Below are 20,554 nucleotides of genomic sequence, written 5' to 3'. Positions count from 1 at the left end.
TTCTGACAAAATACGTGACAAGAGCAAATTGGGGAAAGGATATTTTGCTTTGGGTACCAGCTTGAAGACACAGTCCATCATGGAGGCAGGATCTTCAGGAAACTCATCATTTTGCGTTCATAATCAAGAAGTACAGAGATAAGTACTAGTTATGCTGGTTGGAATGACCATGGTCCACACAGGATCATATGTTATAATACTTTCGTCCTCAACTGTTATATCAATTTGGGAAGGATTTGGGGGTGTTGTCTTGTTGAAGGAGAACTATGTTGCCAGGGAAGAGCTTAGAGAATTCAGAAGATTCATACCATTGCCCACTCCCTGTCTCTGGCTGAATGTTGTATGTAAGCTCTCAGTTACTGTACCAGTGCTGTGCCTGCTTACCTGATGCCCCATAAATATTCTCCCCTATAATCCTTGAAAGCTGTAAATCCACGGATAAACACTTAATTTTGTAAGTTGCCTTGGCCATGGTGTCTTATTGCAACAATCAAAAAGTAACTAAGTTACTATTGCTCAGATATCTTTATTATTTTTTAATCAGTTTTGGTCCTTGGAACTTGGTCCACAGCATGATGTCATCCACATATAGCTTAAGTCTTCCCATCTCAGTTAATCCAATGCATAATACTCTGCTCAGATATACTCAGAGGTTTGTCTCCATGGTGGTTTTTAAATCCTATCAATCTGATTATCAGTATTAAGCATCACATTGAATTGAAAGTGGAAAATTGCTCTAAGTACTAAACTAAAGAGTCCATTAGTGAAATAAAGATATCATGATATCGAGAAGGAAATATAAAAATACCTATTCCTTACTTTTTTCCACAGTGGTTGAAAACAACCATCTACTCCAATTATCTTATACACCAAGATACCATTTCTAAAACAAATATTATAAATAAATTATGTAAGAGTTGAAATCACAGAAAATAGAGGAATTTATTTGTTTGAGTCTTTCATCATCTCCTCATTGTCTAACTGAGGAAAGAAGTTAATTCCTTGACATATCTTACTTAACAATGCAACCTTGTACACAGTTGCACTACACACAAAACCCTTATATATGGAGTTGTGTTTGGCATATCAATAGAACTTCAGTGATGTGGGTCAATATGTTCTGCTCTAGGTTATGAAACTGAGTAAAAAATCCAGTTTTTTTACTTTGTTGACTCATGGTTTTTGTACAGTATTGGTGTTTAAATTGCAACACTATAGTATATATATGTACATATGTGCTTAACTATCTTTCTTTCTCTATATGAGTATATGTGTTTGTCTATATCAATGCACACCTGTCTCTCTCCCTCTCTCTCTTTCTGTGAATGTGTGTTTCTGTGTACATGTGTTCATCTTAACTCAATTTGATCTATTGAAAGTTGAATGATGTTGTAAGTTATATTTGTCCTTTAATGTGAATACATTAGGAGTCATTATATATATATATATATATATATATATATATATATATATATATATATATAATGTGAATACATTAGGAGTCATTATATATATATAATCAAGTTATAGGCAGGAACATGATATAGATGTCTCCTGAGAGGTTCTGCCAGAGCCTGACAAATAAAGATGTGGATGCTCACAGCCAATCATTGGACTGAGCATGGGGACTTTAATGGAGGAGTTAGAGAAAGTACCAAAGGAGCTGAAGGGGTTTGCAACCCCAATGAAAGAAGAACAATATCAACCAACCAATACCCCCACACCCACTCCAGAGCTCCCAGGGACTAAATCACCTACCAAAGAGTACACATGGAGGGACCTATGGCTCCAGATGCATATGTAGCAGAGGATTGCCTTATCTGGCATCAATGGGAGGATAGGCCTTTGGTCCTGTGGAGGCTCGATGCCTCAGCATAGGGGAATATTTGGGCGGTGATGCAGGAGTGGGTGGATGGGCAAGGGAGCACCCTCATAGAAGCAGGTGGAGAGAGGATGAGATAGGGGGTTTGTGGAGGGGAAACCAGGAAATGGGATAAACTTTAAATGTAAATATAGAAAATATCCAATAAAAAAAGGAAAAGAAATTAAATGGTTTTATACACAGAGCACTGAATATACAAAACACGAAGGAACATAACCTAAGCTGCTTCTATCACATACTTTGTCCCAGCAACAGAAAAGTGACTAACACACTTGCTCATGTTTTTTAATCCAAATATTCCTAGTGCTAAAAATGATTTTCCTACTTATGCCTCTTAATAGTGTTTCAAACTTCAGAATAAAGTGACTACTTTTGACATTAGTCTATAAATATTTCTGTACTTCAGGAATCTCAAAGTAAGAAAACTCCAGATACCTTCTAAAAGGGAAACACTAGAGAATGCCTATAAATATGAAAATATGGTACCAGTATATAAAATAAACATCATTAAATTATTAACAAAAATAAAGCAAATATCTACTTGTGTTTTACTGGATTTTTTTTTAATTACATTTTAAAGGTTATCCCCTTTTCCGGTCCCCCCACCCTGAATCCTTCTATCATATCACCCCTTTCCCTGCTACTATGAGGGTGTTCACCCACGCACCCACCCACTCCTGCCTCCCTATACTGGCATCTTCTTACACTGGGGAAACAAGCCTTCAAAGGACCAAGGGACAACCCTCCTGTTGATGCTTGATGGCCATCCTCTGGTACATATGCATCTGCAGCCATGGGTCCCTCCACATGTACTCTTTGGTTTGTGGTTTAGTCCCTGGGAGCTCTGCGGGGTCTGGTTGGTTGATATTGTTCTTTCTATGGGGCTGCAAACCCTTTCAGCTACTTCAGTCCTTTCTCTGACTTCTCCATTGGGGACACTGCTCAGTCCAAAGGTTGGATGTGAGAGCATCTATCTCTGTATTTGTCAAACTCTGCAGAGCCTCTCAGGAGACAGCTATATCAGGCCCCTGTCATCAAGTACTTCTTGACATTCGCAATAGTGTCTGGGTTTGTCGACTGTATATGGGATGGGTCCCGAGGTAGGGCAGTCTCTAGATGGCCTTTCTTTCAGTCTCTACTCCACACTTTGTCTCCGTATTTTGTACCATGAGTAGTTTGTTCTCCCTTCTAAGAAGGACTGAAGCATCCACAATTGAGTCTTCCTTCTTTTTGAGCTCTGTGAATTATATCTTGGATATTCTGAGATTTTGGACTAATGTCCAATTATCAGTGCGTACGTATCATGTGTGGACTTTTGTGACTGGCTTACTCACTAAGGATGATATTTTCTAGTTCCATTCATTTGTCTAAGAAGTTTGTGAAGTCATTGTTTTTAATAGCTGAGTAGCACTCCATTATGTAAATTCTGTATCCATTTCTCTGATGAAGGACATCTGTGTTCTTTCCAGCTTCTGGCTATTATAAATAAGGCTGCTATGAACATGTATACTTGTTATATGTTGGAGCATCTTTTGGATATATGCTCAGGAGTGGTATAGCTGGGTCCTCAGGTAGTACTATGTCCAATTTTCTGAGGAACCACCAGATTGATGGTTGAACCAGCTTGTAACCCCACCAACAATGGAGGGGTGTTCCTCGTTCTCCACATCCTTGCCATCATCTGCTATCACCTGAGTTGTTTTATCTTAGTCATTCTGACTGGTGTGAGGTAGAATCTCACATTGCTTTGATTTGCATTTTCCTGATGACTAAAGATGTTGAACATTTCTTTAGAACATTTTTTCTTGACCATTCAATATTCCTCATTGGAGAATTCTTTGTTTAGCACTATACCCCATTTTTCAAAAAAAAAAAAAGTTTATTTTATTCTCTGGAGACTTCTTGAGTTGTTTTTGCATATTGGATATTAGCCCTTTATTAAATGCAGGATTGGTAAAGATCTTTTCCCAATCTGTTGGTTGCATTTTTGTCCTTTTGACAGTGTCCTTTGCCTTACATAAGCTTTAATTTAATTTAATTTTATTTTATTTTATTTACTTTATGAAGTCCCATTTATCTATTGTTGATCTTAGAGCATACGCCATTGGTGTTCTGTGCAGGAAATTTCCTTCTGTACTCAAGTGTTTGAGGCTCTTACCCACTTTCTAAAGATCTCCCAGGCTCATGCTTGGCAGGATTAATATAGTAAAAAATGCCAACTTGCTGAAAGCAATCTACACATTCAGTGCAACCCCCCATCAAAATTCCAACTCAATTCTTTATAGTTATAATAAAGAATTTGCAAATTCATTAGGAACAACAAAAAACACAGGCTAGCGAAAACTATTCTCAACAATAAAAGAACTTCTGGCAGAATCACCATCCCTGACTTCAAGCTGTATTATAGAGCAATAGTGATAAAAACTGTATGGTATTGGTATAGAGATAGGCAATTAGATCAATGGAATAGAATTGAAAGCCCAGAAATGAAGCCACACACCCCAACTTGATCTTTGACAAAGCAGCTAAAACCATCCAGCGGGGGGAAAAAAAAAGACAGTATTTTCAACAAATGCTTGTTCAACTAATAGCATGTAGAAGAATGAACATCAATCTATTCTTATCTCCTTGTACAAAGTTCAAGTCCAAGTGGATTGAGGACTTCCACATAAAACCAGATACACTGAAACTAATAGAAGAGATATTATGGGTATTTCAAATGAGACACCCATGAACTCCTTATCCGTTCCCCACAGTATAAATTATATAGAAAGAAGTTTTTTATGTTCTTCCCAAGCAGGTTTATATAGCCCATATAATTTTTAAAATTAATTTTGTGGGTAGATATTTCCATATTTTATTGAACTTTCCTCTGTTTTTGTCTATAATTTCCATATTTTCCTTCAAATTTGACCTCTTCCATAGTGTGGAAATCATATTGTGGGGAAATCATATTTTTCAAATTATTAAGTATATGGAGAGGTCCCTTTATTAATCTCTTCCAAAAATATATATACCCATTTTCATAACATGTTCCATATGGCAATCTACAACATTTTTGCTTCACTAGTTCCTGTTCATGGAATTCACTATCATCAACTTAAGTCACAATTAAAATACTTCCCGTTGAGTTTTTTTTCCAATTCATTAGGCTATGTCTCAGCCTGCCTACCCGTAGCCCACCCCAAAACACTCAACCACAAATTCTGTATATGTTCAATTTTTAAGTTCTTTTTTACTTTGAAAAATTTATTGTGGGACATAAAATTCAGGCTTAGACTATGAATTTAGAATTGATTTTTTTTTTCACTTTACCCCCAAATACTGTGAGCATAAAATATTTCTTACCTCCTCAAACTGATAAATCATGTCAAGCACCATTCAATCTTTCTTCAAAATACATGTCTTAAGAAGAGGTGTGCTCAGGTTATCTTTTGGTGCTTTTCTAAAGTTGAAAAATAAAACTATCCAGCTTCTGGCTATTATAAATAAGGCTGCTATGAACATAGTGGAGCATGTGTCCTTCTTACCAGTTGGGGCATCTTCTGGATATATGCCCAGGAGAGGTATTGCTGGATCCTCAGGTAGTACTATGTCCAATTTTCTGAGGAACCGCCAGACTGATTTCCAGAGTGGTTGTACAAGCCTGCAATCCCACCAACAATGGAGGAGTGTTCCTCTTTCTCCACATCCCAGATGCTCCTCAACAGAGGAATGGATACAGAAAATGTGGTACATCTACACAATGGAGTACTACTCAGCTATTAAAAAGAATGAATTTATGAAATTCCTAGCCAAATGGATGGACCTGGACGGCATCATCCTGAGTGAGGTAACACATTCACAAAGGAACTCACACAATATGTACTCACTGATAAGTGGATATTAGCCCCAAACCTAGGATACCCAAGATATAAGATACAATTTGCTAAACACATGAAACTCAAGAAGAATGAAGACTGAAGTGTGGACACTATGCCCCTCCTTAGAATTGGGAACAAAACACCCATGGAAGGAGATACAGAGACAAAGTTTGGAGCTGAGATGAAAGGATGGACCATGTAGAGACTTCCATATCCAGGGATCCACCCCATAATCAGCATCCAAACGCTGACACCATTGCATACACTAGCAAGATTTTATCGAAAGGACCCAGATGTAGCTGTCTCTTATGAGACTATGCCGGGGCCTAGCAAACACAGAAGTGGATGCTCACAGTCAGCTAATGGATGGATCACAGGGCTCCCAATGGAGGAGCTAGAGAAAGAACCCAAGGAGCTAAAGGGATCTGCAACCCTATAGGTGGATCAACATTATGAACTAACCAGTACCCCGGAGCTCTTGACTCTAGCTGCATATGTATCAAAAGATGGCCTAGTCGGCCATCACTGGAAAAAGAGGCCCATTGGACACGCAAACTTTATATGCTTTAGTACAGGGGAACGCCAGGGCCAAAAAGGGGGAGTGGGTGGGTAGGGGAGTGGGGGTGGGTGGGTATGGGGGACTTTTGGTATAGCATTGGAAATGTAAATGAGCTAAATACCTAATAAAAATGGAAAAAAAAGGAAAAATAAAACTAGTTTGGCAATATAGAAAATGTTACTGATTGGTTCACTATTCTTGATTGATTTTGTGGGATTTTAAAAGTTTTTAACTTCATTTTTTAAGTATATGTTTGTGTGTAGCTTATGTATATTCGCATAAACAGACGTGCTCAGGGTGCCCAGTAAAGGGCATCATATCTCCTGTAATTGGAATTTCAGATGATTGTGAGCAGTTTCTTATTGTGCTACAAGCAGAACTTGTTCCTTCTACATGGGGAGCCAGGGCTCTTACCTGATATACCATTTCTCCAGCCCCAGCCCCAGCCCCAGCCCCAGCCCCAGCCCCAGCCCCAGCCCCAGCCCCAGCCCCAGCCCCAGCCCCAGCCCCAGCCCCAGCCCCAGCCCCAGCCCCAGCCCCAGCCCCAGCCCCAGCACCAGCCCCAGCCCCAGCACCAGCACCAGCACCAGCCCCTGCTCCTTTACCTGTTTTTGATGGTTCTCATTTCAGCACAACCTGTTTATATGAGAACTTTTTACTAAAAAAACAGACTGCTGTCACCACTTTCTGATAATTTTCTGACCTATTATAGAATTTATTTTATGTGCATTGATATGAAGTTGAGTGTATCCTACTATTTTTCTAGGAAGAAGTTAATTTTGTTTCTAGAAACACATTGAAACTATTTCTTCTTTAATCTTAGCAGAATTAATAGCAGGCACAGAACATTCCAGTGCTTGTTAAAATGTGGTAATTTTCTCCTATGAAAATGTAATTATTTTCTCCTATTAGCCCTGAATCAAATGATTGAAAACCACCCCTTACTAGCAACAAATAGAATAACTGAGAAAGCATTATGGCAGTAGGGACACCAATAGACTCAGAACTTCCAGGAAGCATCTGAGATAAGCGTAGCATCCATTTGTCCTGTTAGATAAAGATACTATAACAGTATTTACCAAACTTTAGAGAGGAGTCCATAAATGGAAAGAAAACTTGAGAGGTACATATGATGGGGAAACTAATTTTTTTCACCTTTCTAAAATAATTACTAGCAAATAATTCATAGGAATAAAATTTAATATCCTACCATATATAAAAATATGTTTATTTTGAGTATTGTGTGACAAGAAAGTATTTTGAGTATTATGTATCATAAGGAAGGTTTTAAAAATACAGAGAGTAGAGAAATGGAGAAATGGATTGATGGATAGATATGTAGGAAGAAAGAAAGAAAGAAAGAAAGAAAGAAAGAAAGAAAGAAAGAAAGAAAGAAAGAAAAGAAAGAAAAGAAAGAAAGAAAGGAAAAAAGAAAGAGAGAGAGAAAATGAGAGAAAGATGAAAGAAGAGACAGAGAAAATTTTGTGTTTCTTTTAACTTCACTGTTTTCCTTCTTATGAAAGCAGAAAGGTGTTCATTTCTGTAACCTCAGATCCTTTCTTATACTTAAAGTTCACTACCCTTATCTCAAACATTCTCACCTATTTTTATCAAGTTTGTTCTACCTGCCATTAATGTTTCTTATTTTGTGCTTTGAGCATTGTGCTTCCATTTCCTACTTTGAAAACATGAGAACCCCACCAAGGGACTGTTGATTACAACACCAGGTTATATCTAATCAATAAATCAGAGGTTATCTGTCTGCTTCTCTCCCAGGAGTTGTGATCTAAAATATTGTCTCTTCTTATTTGAAATTCAATGTAATTCAAGCAAGCCAAACTGATATATCACTCAAAACAATATGTAACGAAAATCTGCACATACAACAAATTCTCTCCAGGGAATAATTTTCTCTCAACAAATGATGAAGCATAGATTATACACCTATGATCATACCTTCACTTACGAGCTATCATTATTATTACACAGATTCCTGAAGCTACATATACTTCTTTGGTATATTTCTGTCTAATTAAATTTTATAAATAGTAAGCATGACAAGGAGACTGGATGAAGGACTTCCATGGCCTCAACTTGTCTAAAGTTTACTCTTTCATGTTGGTTGCATTCTCATGTGTTCAAACCCCTCTGAACAGCATCCTACTCTGGACTTGTCACAAAGTGATATTGCCAGTTAAACTTCAACCTTTTAGTGAGAACATTCTAGCATGTCATTCTTGTTCTTGCTCCTTTTGGATCACTTCTTGTTCTTGCTCCTTTTGGATCACTTCACCATATATTACCTCAATGTTGTCTGCTTACAACATTTTTAACAACTCTTCTGGATAATTCCATGTGTTTAAATGATCAGAATAATATGTACTTCATTAACTATACTTCCTGACTTCCTGGGAATGTCTTATGTGTATGCCACATCCTTACATTAAACAAGTTCTGTTTCTGTTGTCATCTTTGTCTATCTCTGTAGTCAATATGTTCACAAATAAAGAAACAAGTTTGGGACTTGGGAGATGGCTCAATCAGTAGGTGTTTGTCAGGCAATAACAAAGACCTGATTTCAATCCCCAACATTCCTATCTATGGCATTGTGGGTCTTGTGATTCCAGTGCTGGGGTAATGGAGACAGGTAGATTGGTAGGACTTACTCATCAACCAGCCTAACCTAGCTGGTGTGCTCCAAGGCAATGAGACTGTATTAGTTTGTTTTAGTCAGCTTGGCAAAAAATATGAGAAAAGGAAAAGTAATTGAAAATATGCATCACTAAGATTCCCTGTAGGAAAGTCACAGGTGATGGTATTTTTCCTCATTAAAGATTGCTGTGGAATGGCCTGTCCCATTATGGTTGCTGTCACCCCTTGGAATATGATCTTCATGCGTATAAGAAAGCAGACTAACTGAACAGATCATGAGGAATAAGTCACTGAGCAGCATTCCGGCATGGATTCTGCTTCAGTTCTTACCTCCAGGTCTCTGTCCTGAGTTCTTTCTCTGACTTATATAGATGATGGACTATAAAATGTAAGATGAAATAAAACCCTTTCCTCCACAAGTTGCTTGTGATCATGGCATTTATCATAGCAATAGAAACCCTAAGACAGAGAGTCTTATTTAATTTTATGTTGCTGTGATAAAACATTCTGACCAAATACAACTTATAAAAGAAAGCATTTAGATGGGCTCTTGGGTCTAGAGAATTACAGTCTACCATGTAAGATCAAAGACATAGCAGCTGGAATAGCCTAGATTTTACAGCTTGACCCACAAAGAGCAGGAAGAGAGAGAAAGAGATAACATTAGGAATGGGACAAGTCTTTAAAAATCCCCAAGTACTTTCCCCAGTGATACTCCTCATCCAAAAATGCCACAACTCCCAATCCTTTATAACAGTTCCATCAACTAGTAACTATGTGTTCAAAACCATGAACCTATGATAATCATTCTCACTCAAACAATAACATTCAACTCCATGAATCCTCTAAGTGTAGGAACACCAAAATGCAAAGTGTATTTTGATCAGTTTCTAAAGCTTCAATGGTCTCTCAGTCTCAACCCTGTTTCAAAATCTAGGTTCTCTATTGAGACTCGTGACAATTTTTTAATCATAATTCCTTATAAAATCAAAGAGTGAATTACATATTAAAATACATAATGCTACAAAATGTATAAGTCCGTTCCAAAAGGGAGGCATGGGGACATAGCAAGATAATACTAGACAAAACCAAGACTGACACCTAGCAGGTCAAATTCCAATTCTTTTCATTGTTCTTGTTGTTGTGTTTGTTTGTTTGTTTGTTTTTGTTGTTGTTGTTTTCGAGACAGGGTATCTCTGTGTAGCCCTGTCTGTCCTAGAACTCACTCTGTACACCAGGCTGGCCCTGAACTCAGAAATCTGTCTGCATCTGCCCCCCCTCCCCCCCAAGTGCTGAGATTAAAAGCGTGTGCCACCACTGCCCTGCCAAATTTTAATTCCTATAATGCCATTTCTGATATTACAGGGCATGTATAGCTCTGCTTTCCAGTTTTTGTGCCTGCCATATACATCTCTCTCTTCTGCTCTTTCAATTTCCAGTGTGAAGTTCTCTCTGACAGATATCTCCTGCCTCTAGCACCTCTAATCTTGGGTTTCCCAACACAGTACAGGTTTCGCATTCACTGCTTCACACGATTGCATCTCGCACCCTCCAAACAGGGACTCCCCTGCCATATGCCTGTCCACAGCAGTATTCATAACACCAGAGGAATACTTTCACAATGCCTTCACTAATATACCCTTCATGATTGTAAAGCCATAACCACCTGGACAACATTGTCAAGCTTGACAACCAACTTGGAGATGAAGCCAGGCCTCCTTGAATTACATTTGGAGGAGCTTTTCTTTGATGTTAGGTTTTTGAAGAGAAATTTTCTAAGATCCATTTCTTTATCAAGTTGGAAGTTTAGCTTCATGAGCTCATGCCATGAGGACACTATTCCCTTTTTTTCCCCCAACACGGATCAGAGCTTTCTTTGATCTCCTTATCTCTTTCAGTACAAGTCTGAGCTCCAAAATTAAATTTCCTAGTATTCTTTTTATTTCCTTTAAACAGTGTATTTTGCATTTCATTTTGTTATTCTTTCTTTTATTCATTGTAACCTCAGATATGAGTGATTACTAGTAGCAATGAAACAGAGTCAATACCAAGCTGTCTTGAAGGGTCCTCCTCATAAAAATGTATTTATTACATAGCCTCAGGAAAGTCCATAAGACAGTATAAAAAGTAGACACATTCTTTGGAAAATATCTCTGGCTCACTTGCTAATATCATTGGCCCCTGAAATCTCTTAAGCTATGCCTCTTATTTCTCTATATACCTCAGAAATATTGTCATCTAAGGTCCTTTAAGGATACATACAGTATTCAACCATGTTCCCAGACCAAAGTCTGAAAGTCTTCCATATCCCTTCAAAGACAGACTTGTCAGGATTTCAGAGCTTAGAAATTTCTGTCTCAGTTACTTCTCTATTGCTAAATTAGACAACATGACAAACACAACTTATTACAGGAAGCATTTAATGAGGCTTACATTTTCAGAGTTTTAGAGTCCCTAATGGCCTGGAGAAGACATGGCAACAGAAACAACTGATGATCCACTGGCAGTGGCACTAGTCCTTTGAAACCACAAAGTCCACCCCTTGCAGCACACCTCCTTAAACACAACTATACTTCTTCATCTCTGCCAGACAGTTTATATCACCTGGGGAACAACCTATGGTACCTTCTCAATCAAATTACCACAGCAACCCTGTCTCAAAAAACAAGGTAAACATCTAGGGAAGAATCTAAAATTGCTCTCTGGCCTCCATGAACACACTTCATGTACACCCAACACATGAACACACACAACATACAGAAACTAACAAGTTTAAGTTCAAAGCAGGGAGGTTGCAGCTGTACAATTTTAATCAAGGACACCTACTTCTTGAGTCTTTCACAGAACCTGTAATTTTTACCTCCACTTTTTATTATACAATCTCTAAATTTCTTTATCCACATGGCTAAAGACATGCGCATGATTTCCAAAGTTGCCTAATTCCATATTTCTTGGAAGCATTGACTGATGAATGTACATGAAATCTTAGCTATTAGATACTGTTCTGTTTGAACCCCTATGTCTACTGTTCTATATACAATGTTGTGTCTTGGTATCCCACCCGAACCATGCTGAACTTGTCAGCTTCAGTCATTAAGTTGCCTTCCAGTGTCACTAGCCATCATACTATTTAGCATTTATTGGAATAATCTAAACAGTTACATAAGCATATTAAGACTTCAAATTAATTTTGTACCAATTATGATAATATTATTAATAGTAAGAACAATAATACTACAGATAAATTACACAGTGCAACTGTAAGCACAGACTACAACTCTGGTTGTTTCATAGGAAAGCAATTCTTCCTCTTATAAAATGAATTGGCTACAGTTTCCAAGCAGCAGATGAGTAGGCTTGGATTTAATTTTCTGCTACTGCTGAGTTTAATCTCATGAAGTCTTAATTTACCCCTCCACTCTCTTTTTCCGTTATGTATTTCAGACTCACCATGACAACTGTTTTTCTAGCTACTTCATTTCTAGTTTCTTCTACCTCATAATTTAATCCTCATTACTTGTCTAACTATGTTCCTACACCAGGAGGAAATGCTATATATATTTAATCTGATCCATCTTGTCCCTTCTTAGAAATGCCACTGGAACTTCATTTCCAGAAACTATCAATTATTTTACATATTCCCGGTTGAAATACTGAACGGATTTTTAAAGATGCTCTAGATAAATTCCAAGAATGGGATTAAATTATGGAAGATGACAACGACTTCATATTCATTGGCACCTACAGTGAGAATTGTGGTCTATTATCACTGTTTTTTGAACTGGGGTTTCCTTGAAGACTCAGTTGACCGATACAATATATTGGTAATTTCGAGATCAAAAAATATATGAAACACTTGCTTTAAAGCCTTTGGCTACTGTACAAAATGTACAGCTTCAGAACTGTAGGCCTTATATAAGAGTAAGAGCAGACTGCGTGGACAAAAGAAGGATCCTCTCATCCCAGCTCACTTCTCATCTCTGCTGATCCACACAGATAAATGATATTGTTAATCAGTTTCTACCATTTCTGTACTAAAGTAAGGTTCCCTTACACCGTCATGCATTCACAAAATACGGAGATACATTCTTGTTATTTTTATTTTATACGATTTGCTTTGCAGAGAATTGTAAGGAAAGAGTGCATAGTAGAGCACAATTCAGCATCACCACCTTTGCCAAGCTTAGTAATTAGGGAACCAATAAACGAAACAACGTGATTAACAGAGCATTTGCTATAAGCAGGATGCACAATTTTTTTTTCTTTTTGTATTGGATGATTAAAAAAAAAACTTGCGGATCTGAAAAAAATCTTTAAGTATCCTTTGACTACATATTGAAGCTAATTATAGTGGTTTTATTTCAGACTATGATGAACTTTCAAGAATCCCACTCAACCAAATATGATCAATACTGAGGGAGAACAGTACTTAGGAAAAACAATGACATTATTTGAAAATATAACTTATACTTAAAATCCCCTGAGGAATTAATGTCATATTAGCCTTGTGTATGTTGTACAGGGGTATAGTATGTCTGAAATTATCTACTGCTACTTATGAACTAATTTAATAACAAAGCATCGATGAGTTCATCAGCTTTAGCATTTTGAAACTGACAAATTTTGAATCTTTGTAACTATTTTCATTTAAACTAAGTCTACAGAACTGAACTCTAAATCTCTGAGTAGAAAAGATGGGTCAGGAGCCACAGAAGCTGTCTAGACAATTTTCCTGCCCAGAGGGCATCACTGAAGCTTCTTTTGTGCTAATCTTTGGTTGAGTATAAACACACCTACAGAACACAGGCCTCGTCTTATTGACTACTATTAAGAGTGGCTGCCTATCCTTAGGACATCCATAGAAAAACAGCGAAGCGGAATATAGGAGTAGGGCTTGTGGTAAATGCCTTTGGTAGGATTCACAGAATTGCCACTAAGGAAGACAACCCACAAAAGGAGCACAGTGCTTTCCCGGACCACTGGCTGGCTCTGATCTCCTACTCAATCATTTACCAACTTACTGTCAGAAATAATGGAACACAACTTTCCTTGAAAGAAAACAGCACAAGAAAACAATAAAGAAACATATGTAGAAGTAAAAATGTGTCCATGAAATTTCCAAATGAAGCATAGTTGCCTATAAGCATAAATGTATATTCAGGTAGATACACACACACACTTAATTTTTTTGCAAAGAGATTCTGAATACCCGCACCAAGTATATTTCTTCCAAAAATCTAATGACAAAATCCTAGGATGCTTAGGAATCCAGAATAATTTTTTAAAGAATTTGCTAAGCTATATCTAAATGATAAATCAATAAGAAGCCATGAATAAATTCTGCACTCACAGTAGATTAACAACAACAATGACAACAACAACAAAAAAACAAACCGATGAAAGAGTTCAGTAGCAGCACTGCAAATGGTATCTGACTATCAGCAACCTGGGTGATCTAGAACTTAGCAAGTACAGTGTAAGAGAACAGACTTGTGCCTCTGCTTGAGACAGAAGTAGATGTGAATTTCCTTCTGTCTTTCCCATTAATAAATATGTTGTCATTATTTCATTACAATTCTTATATTGATTCATAAAACATAAGCTCTAAATTACAACACTCCTTCAATTTACTGATGGTCCAGGGCCATAGGTACTGTTTCAGATTTTCTGAGAACAGTAAATAATGTAAAGCATTTGAAGTTGGTGATATAAACAGTATTAGACATGCTGGAAAATGAATAGCCAGAATAAAAAGAGCAATCAGTGGAAAGAATGATGTTTCCTCTTCTGAAGAAGAGATTATTGAGAGAGTTATTTTAGTACAATGCAAAGACCTATCTAGGTACCATAGTTAAGAAGTTACTGCTTAGCAACACAGAAGAAATTTTAAATCCTTAAAACAAAAACGGCATTAATTATATTTTCATACCACAGAAACGAACACACTAGATTAAGAAAGAAAACCTTCTGGAGTTTTGTCTTCATCACATGACTCATCTTTAAAAACTCAGCATACATAGGATAAAGTAGACTGATTGTTGGTTAAGAGTAGCCTGGGTCATACAGTGAATTCAAGCCCAGCTTCTCAATTAAGATCAATTCTCAGTAAAGAAGCTAATGTATCCTGGAAAATTATATTCTGGGAGCTTCCTTGAAATTTCACAGATGTAAAAACATAGTAACATAGGCCTAGTGAATGTTTAAAGAGTAAAATAGACATCGTCTTTCATAGCAAAAGTGAATTATTTGTTATTTATTTATTCTAATTATTCTTCTATTTTGACAATTTAATAAGTATCAAATTTTAAAAGGAAATTTTAAATGGAAAATTGCCTAGGAAAATAACAAAAGTACAAATAAGTAGTTATTAGCTGTGCGTGGCGCACGCCTTTAATCCCAGCACTTGGGAGGCAGAGGCAGGCAGATTTCTGAGTTCGAGGCCAGCCTAGTCTACAGAGTGAGTTCCAGGACAGCCAGCGCTACACAGAGGAACCCTGTCTCGGGAAAACAAAAACAAACAAAGAAACAAACAAACAAACAAAAACAAACAAAAAAACCAAAAACCAAGTAAGTAGTTACGAAGGAAAAGGATTGATTGTCCAGAAAGTAATCAATGTTTAAAAAAATAAGTATCCTAGGAAAACATTTTGGTTCAATTAAGAAGGCACTGATGGGAGCAGGCAGGGTAAGTTATGGAGAGCAAGCCTGTAAGCAGCACTCATCCAATGGCTTCGCCACCACTTTTTGCCACCAGGTTCAAGCCCTACTTAAGTGCTTGCCCTAACTTTCTTCAATGATGGACAGTGATATGGAAGTTTAAGTTAAATAAACCCTTTTGTCCCCAAGTTATATTTGTTCATGAAATCTCATCACAGCAATAGTACTAGGATACTTGGAAAGAGATTTCTAATTCTATAGATCTTATAAGAATTTATACCCTCTCAAATCACCAAGTACTAGAAATATTTAACCCAATATTTCACTTTATATTATCAGGTATTTATTATCAGGGTATAAATTTGAGAGGGGGCACCAAGGAGTTGTTAAGAAGAACACCTTCAAAAAAAAACACAATAGGATCAGGAGGCATATATGAAAAGTCTAGTTGTTTGTAGTTGCTATTTTAGCTGTTCTCCTGGTTGCTATATAACTGACATGATCTTTTAGAGTTGTCTTAAGTCAAGAAAATGTGACAGGGTTTTGTACCTATATCAATATAGGTATTGCCTGCAATTGACCACGAGCTTGGAAAGGACACATATTTAGCAGAGGCAGCTCATATATACTATATGAAGTTCTCATAGATTATTCAGCACTGTGGGCTTAGCAAAAAACAATCCTGGTATTTTGGAGCTCGAGCTGGTTCTACAAAAACAACACACCACAGCAAGAAAGGTGACTATGTATGGAAAACAATTTCAATTGACAAAGAAACATGTATGTTTAAAACTGTCAAGATGGAATAAGATTTAGTGCAGGAGTGTTCAGAGATTAGATGTTAACATTTAGAATATAATTCTGAATATTAAGAGTATGTGATTGTAGAGTATAACAACAGCACTTACAAAATTTTCAGGACCTAGTAATGTTTTTATTTATTTATTTTTTTACAGAAAGCACTTTACATGCTAATTTCCCAGAGTTACTTGTAAATACTGTATGTGAAACTTGTAAAAAGGGTAAATATCGTATTCTTTTCAAAGAACTGTCATTTCCTACATTTCAAAATAGGAGCATAGAGAAAAACCAAATAACCCTATTATAAATGAGACACAGAACTAAACAGAGAATTCTCAATGGAGGATTATCAAAATGGCTGAGAAGCACTTAAAGAAATGTTCAACAACCTTAGTCATCAGGGAAATACAAATCAAAACAACTCTGAGACTCCACCTCATGCCAGTCAGAATGGCTATGGTCAAAAACTTAGATGATAGCTGATGCTGGTGAGGATGTGGAGAAATGGGAACACTACTCCATTGCTGGTGGGATTGTAAGCTGGTACAACCACTCTGGAAATAAATCTAGAGGCTCCTCAGAAAATTGGACATAGTATTACCTAAGGACCCAGTTATACCACTCCTGGGCATATACCCAAAATATGTTCCAACATATAACAGGGACACACGCTCCATATTGTTCACAGCAGCCTTATTAAAAGAACCTCTGGTGGAATCACCATCCACGATCTTAAGCTCTACTACAGATTAATTGTGATAAAAACTACATGGTACTGGTACAGTGACAGGTAGATCAATGGAATAGAATTGAAGAACCAGAAATGAACCCACATTCCATCAAGGTCACTTGGTCTTTAACAAATGAGCTAAAACCATCCAGTGGAATGAAGACAGCATCTTCAACAATGGTGCTGGCTCAACTGGCAGTTAGCATGTAGAAGAATGCAAATTTATCCATTTTTATCTCCTTGTACAACGTTCAGGTCTAAGTGGATCAAGAAACTCCACATAAAACCAGAGACACTGAAACTTATAGAGGAGAAAGTGGGGAAGAGCCTCGAAGATTTGGGCACAAGGGAAAGATTCCTGAAGAGAACCGCAATGGCTTGTGATGTAAGATCAAGAATCAACAAATGGGACCTCACAAAATTGCAAAGCTTCTGTAAGGCAAAGTACACCATCAATAAGACAAAACAGCAACAGCAACGAAAAAATTGGGACAAGATCTATACCAATCCTAAAACTGATAGGGGACAAATTTCCAAATATCCAATATATATAACTCAATAAGTTAGACTCCAGAAAAACCAAGTAACCCTATTTATAAATGGGGTTACAGAGCTAAACAAAGAATTTTCAACTGAGTAGTACTGAATGGCTGAGAAGGACCTAAAAAAATGTTCAACATCCTTAATCTTTAGGGAAATGCAAATCAAAACAACCCTGAGATTCCACCTCACACCAGTAAGAATGGCTAAGATCAAAAACTCAGGTAACAGCAGATGCTGGCAAGGATGTGGAGAAAGAGAAACACTCCTCCTTTGCTGGTGGGACTGCAAACTGACACAACCACTCTGGAAATCAGTTTGGTGGTTCCTCAGAAAATTGAAAATAGTTCTACCAGAAGATCCAGCAATGCCACTCCTAGACATATAACCAGAAGACACTCCAACTTTTAATAAGGACACATGCTCCACTATATTCATATTTATTTATAATAGCCAGAAGCTGGAATGAACCCAGATGTCCCTCAACAGAGGAATGGATACAGAAAATGTGGTGCATTTACACAATGAAGTACTACTCAGCTATTAAAAACAATGAATTTATGAAATTCTTAGGCAAATGTATGTATCTGGAACATATCCTAAGTGAGGTAACCCAGTCACAAAATAACATACATGATATGCATGCACTGATAAGTGTATATTAATATATTAATTAGCCCAGAAACTTAGAATACCCAAGATACAATTTGCAAACATGAAACTCAAGATGAAGGAAGACAAAGAGTGGATACTTCCTTCCTTCTTAGAATGGAGAACAAAATACCAATGGAAGGAGTTACAGAGACAACTTTCAGAGCAGAGACTAAAGGAATGACCATCTGGAGACTACCCCAATTGGGGAACCATCCAATAAACAACTAACAAACTCAGACACTATTGCAAATGCCAACAAGAGCTTGCTGACAGGAGCCTGATATAGCTGTCTCCTGAGAGGCTCCACCAGTGCTTGGCAAATACAGAAGTGGATGCTCACAGTCATTCATTGGATAAAGCACAAGGTCCCCAATGAAGGAGCTAGAGGAAAGTAACCAAGAAGATGAAGGGATATGCAGACCCATAGGAGGAACAACAATATGAACTGACCAGTACCCCTAGAGCTCCCAGGAACTAAACCTCCAATCAAAGAAAACACCTGGTGGGACTAGTGACTCTAGCTGCATATGTAGCAGAGAATAGCCTAGTCGGTCATCAATGGGAGGAGAGGTTCTAGGTCCTGTGAAGGTTCTATGTCCCAATATAAGGGAATGCAAGGGCCAGGAGTGGGAGTGGGTGAGTTGGGGAGCGGGGGTGTGTGTGGGGGGGATAGGGGATTTTCAGAGGGGAAACTAGGAAAGGGGATAACATTTGAAATGTAAGTAAAGAAAATATCTAATAAAAAGAAAAAAATTAGTAGCCAGAATCTGGAAATAATCCAGATGTCCTTCAACAGCAGAATGGATACCGAAAATGTGCAGCATTTACACAATGGAGTAGAAACCAGCTATGAACAACAATATGAACTAACCAGTACCCCCCAGAGCTTTTGTTTCTACTTGCATATGTAGCAGAGGATAGCCTAGTTGGCTATCAATGGGATGAGAGACCCTTGGTCTTGCGAAGATTATATGCCCCAGTACAGGGGAATCCCAGGGCCAAGAAGCAGGAGTGGATGGGTTGGGGAGCAGGACAAGGGGAGGCTATAGGGAACTTTTGGAGAGGAAACTAGGAAAGGGGATAGCATTTGAAATGTAAATAAAAAAATATCTAATAAAAAATACTAACATTAAAAACAAACAAACAAACAAAAAAACCCACCTTGATCTTGAAAATATCATCCTGAGTGATGTCCAGTCACCAGAGAACACACATGGTATGTACTTACTGATAAGTGGATAAGTCAAAACAAAAACAAAACAAACAACAAACAAACAAACAAACAAAACCCTCAGAATACCCACCATTCAACTTACAGAACATATGATACCCAAGAAGAAAGTAGAGCACACCAAAGTGTGGATGCTAAAGCACTCACTACTCAGTGGGAAAAGAGAATAGTCTCTGGAAGGTAGAGGGAGAGAGGGGTCTGGGAGAGGGAGAGTAGGGGGAGGAAAAAGCTGGGGCAGATATGGGATAAGGTGGGGAGGAATCACAGAGGGTCAGGAATTTGAAAGTAAGTATGTAGCAGTGGGGGAGGTTTTACAGGAGGTGGCCACTACAGGGTCCCAAATGCCAGGAGCCCAAGAGGTTCTCAGGACCCAACAAGGAGGACTTTAGAGGAAATGCCCAATACCAGTGCAATAGAACCTGTGGAGACCATATCTAGAGGTTAGACACAGCCCCCAGTTGGGGGATGGAGCCACCAACCCACCTCAAAAATATTAATCCTGAATTTTTCCTGTCGAAAGGAGATGCAGGGACTAGGAGTGGAGCAGAGATTGAAGGAAAATCCATCCAAGGACTGCCCCACCTAGGGATCCATCCTATCTGCTGACACCAAAGGCAGACACTATTGCTAATGCCAGGAAGTGCTTACTGACAGAAGCCTGGTATGGCTGTCCCCTGAAAGGCTCTGCCAGAAGGGAACGAATACAGATGTGGATGTACTCAGCCAAATATTGGACTGAGGGTGGGGGCCCCAATTAGGACAAGGTCTGTAGGGGCTGAAAGATTTTGCAACCTCATATGAAGAATAACAAGGTCAACCAGCTAGACCCCTCAGAGGTTCCAGAGACTAAACCATCAACCAAAGAGTACACAGTGTGGTGGGGGACACCCATAGCTCTAGCTGGATAAGTAGCAGAGCATTGCCTTATCAGGTATCACTGGAAGGGAAGCCCCTTGATTCTGTGGAGGCTTGATTACCCAGGATA

The sequence above is a fragment of the Mus musculus genome, chromosome 6 (genome assembly GCF_000001635.26).
Source record: "Mus musculus strain C57BL/6J chromosome 6, GRCm38.p6 C57BL/6J".
Classification (NCBI taxonomy): domain Eukaryota; kingdom Metazoa; phylum Chordata; class Mammalia; order Rodentia; family Muridae; genus Mus; species Mus musculus.
This window is presented reverse-complemented; position numbering follows the sequence as displayed.